Source organism: Myotis davidii, unplaced genomic scaffold (genome assembly GCF_000327345.1).
Source record: "Myotis davidii unplaced genomic scaffold, ASM32734v1 scaffold3, whole genome shotgun sequence".
Classification (NCBI taxonomy): Eukaryota; Metazoa; Chordata; class Mammalia; order Chiroptera; family Vespertilionidae; genus Myotis; species Myotis davidii.
The window spans coordinates 1743027-1745926 of record NW_006295062.1 but is presented as its reverse complement, the minus strand read 5'-3'; positions in this window follow the sequence as shown (position 1 = coordinate 1745926).

Here is a 2900-nt window from a genome sequence, read left to right as displayed (position 1 = left end):
TCCTCCCCCAGCTGAATGCCTTGGGGCTGGTCTGCGACCTGCAGCGTCCCGGCGGCGGATTGGCCCCTCGGTTTAACTCTGGAGGATACGGGGCTCCGCGGGGTTAGGAGGCGGGTCATAGCCCAGCCTCTGTGGGAGCCCCTGCCCTCCCGACTGCCAGGCCGTGAGCGCTTCAGGGAGGAAGCGGACCGCCGGCGGGGTGCTCTGGGCCTCAATTACCACGCCCTCTGCCCCGCACCCCAGTTCCTCTGTGATTCACACTGTACAGTCCATAGAGCAGCGTCACGTCTGTCACCCTGCCTTCCAGCAGCTCTATGAGTAGGTCAGGGATGGGCTTGCCACCTGTTTTTGTAAATAAAGGTTTTTTGGAATACTGTATAGCCAATAGAATGGACATGAGAGTACCTACTACTAGTATAATTGTGGGGAGTTAACAAGTTCATGTGTGTATAGTGCTCCGCACAACCCGTGCCATGTAACTATTAGCTGTTATTAAGATCTGTTCTGGTTCTGAGACTCCAATTTTGGCTGCTCAGTTGTTTGTATGCAAATGATGCTATAACATCTTTTAATATGTGACCTCAGCCAGATCCAGATGTGGGATATTCTACAGGGCAAATGATGTGTTTTTTCTAACAAATCAATGGCATGAAAAAGATGGAGGCAAAGGAGACTTGAAAGATAGCAGTTAAATGCAACGTGTGGCTTTTATTAGGGTCCTGAATTAAGTTAGTTTACTGTCAAAAAAAGACGCCATATTCAGATTTCCCCAAAGACACCTTTGGGGCAATCTGAATTTGGATTGAGTATTAGGTGAAATTAATAAATTGTTTATTTTGTTAGGTGGGATGAAGCATGGTATTTATGTAAACAAAAAAGCCCTTCAACTAGAGATGAATACTGAAGTACTTAGAAGTGAAAAGACATGATGTCTGCTTTTTAGTTCAAAAGATTACAGCCAAAACAAAACAATGAAACAGGCATATATGAAACAACACTGACAAAATGTTGGTAGTTGTTGAAGCTTCATGACAAGTTGGGGAAGATGTTCATCAGACTGTGCTGTATTTTATATATGTCTGGATACTTCCATAATAAATTTTTTTAATGTGTCTTTAAAAATAGGCTGACCATTTTGAGTTTATTCTTGTGTATGGTGTAAGTTGGTGGTGTAGTTTCATCTTTTTGCATGTGTCTGTACAGTTTTCTCAACACTATTTGTTGAAGAGACTGTCTACTCCATTGTATGTTCTTGGCTCCTTTGTCAAATATTAATTGACCATAATGGTGTGGATTGGTTTTGGGGTCTCTGTTCTGATCCATTGGCTTATATGTCTGTTCTTGTGCCAGTACCAGCCTTTGATTACAATGGCTTTGTAGTATAGTTTGATATCCGGTATTGCGATCCATCCAACTTTGTTCTTTCTCAAGATTGCTGTCGCTATTCGTGGTCTATAGATTGCTTTAGGTAGATGGACATTTTAATGATGTTAATTCTTCCAATCCAAGAACATGGTACACACTTCCACTTGTTGGTATTTTCCTCTATTTTTTCCTCCCAACATCCTATAGTTTTTCTAGTTAGGTCTTTTATCTCCTTAGTTAAGTTTATGTGAGAAATGCTCACCTGTCTGAATTCAAATAATGGACTCAGAGATAGAAATATGGTGAAAATAAGACTTTTAATACACTCTCCAGAATGGGTGTCCTATCCGGTTATACAGGCATATTTGGGGCAGCAAACATAGCCCATTTATTCAGTCCCTCCTTCGGTTCTCATTGGCTGAGCACCACAGGGGTAACCTGTTTCCTCATACATCACCTATGTCTTGCTGTCTCCCATTTGGGTCATTTTTAAAAAAAATTGGTCTGAGGCCTTTCTAGCTGCCTCCACCTCCCCCTGTCCAGCTGAGGCAGGCCCCTCAGGTGGTTTCCACTATGACGCTGGCCCATGTGCCCTTTGTTCTGACATCCTCTTTCCTCCTCCCTACATTCTGTTTTCCCTGGGGAAGTTCAGCAAATCCCATCTAAAGCTGACCATACTGGAGATGGATCACAGAGGTCCATTTCCTACAGTTTATTCCTAGGTATCTTTTTTTTTTATGGGATTGTTTTTTTAGTTTCTCTTTCTGAGAGTTCATTAAAGGTATATAAAAATGCCATCAATTTCTAGGTGTTGATTTTATATCCTGCTACTTTACTGAATTCATTTATTAAATCTAGTAGCCCCGAAACACGAATCAGAAAGAATGTATGCACCCCTATGTTCATAGCAGCATTATTTACAGTAGCTAATATTTGGAAATAGCCCAAGTGACCATCAATAGACCAATGGATAAAAAAGTTGTGGTACATTTACAATAGAATACTATGCAGTTGTAAAAAAGAAGGTTCTCTTACCCTTTGAGATAGCATGGATGGACCTAGAAACTATCATGCTAAGTGAAATAAGCCAATCATAGAAAGACAAATATCACATAATCTCACTTATTTGTGGAATCTGATGAACAAAATGAATTGATCAACAAAATAAACCTGAGACATGGAGATATGGAACAGACTGACATATCTCAGGGAGTTGGGTGGACAAGAAGAGATAAACCAAAAAGCTTAATATGCTTACTAGAGGCCTGGTGAACGAAAATTTGTGCACTTAGGAGGGGTCCCTCAGCCCAGTCTGTGCCCTCTCGTAGTTCAAGAACCCTCAGGGGATGTCCACCTGCTGGCTTAGGCTTGCTTCCCGGGGGGATCAGGCCTAAGCTGGCAGTCAGACATCCCTCTGGCAGCCTGGGAGCCCTTGGGAGATGTCCAGCTAACGCTAAGCCATTAGTTGGACATCCTTAGCGCTGCTGTGGAGGCGGGAGAGGCTCCCACCACCGCCGCTGCATTGGCCAGCCATG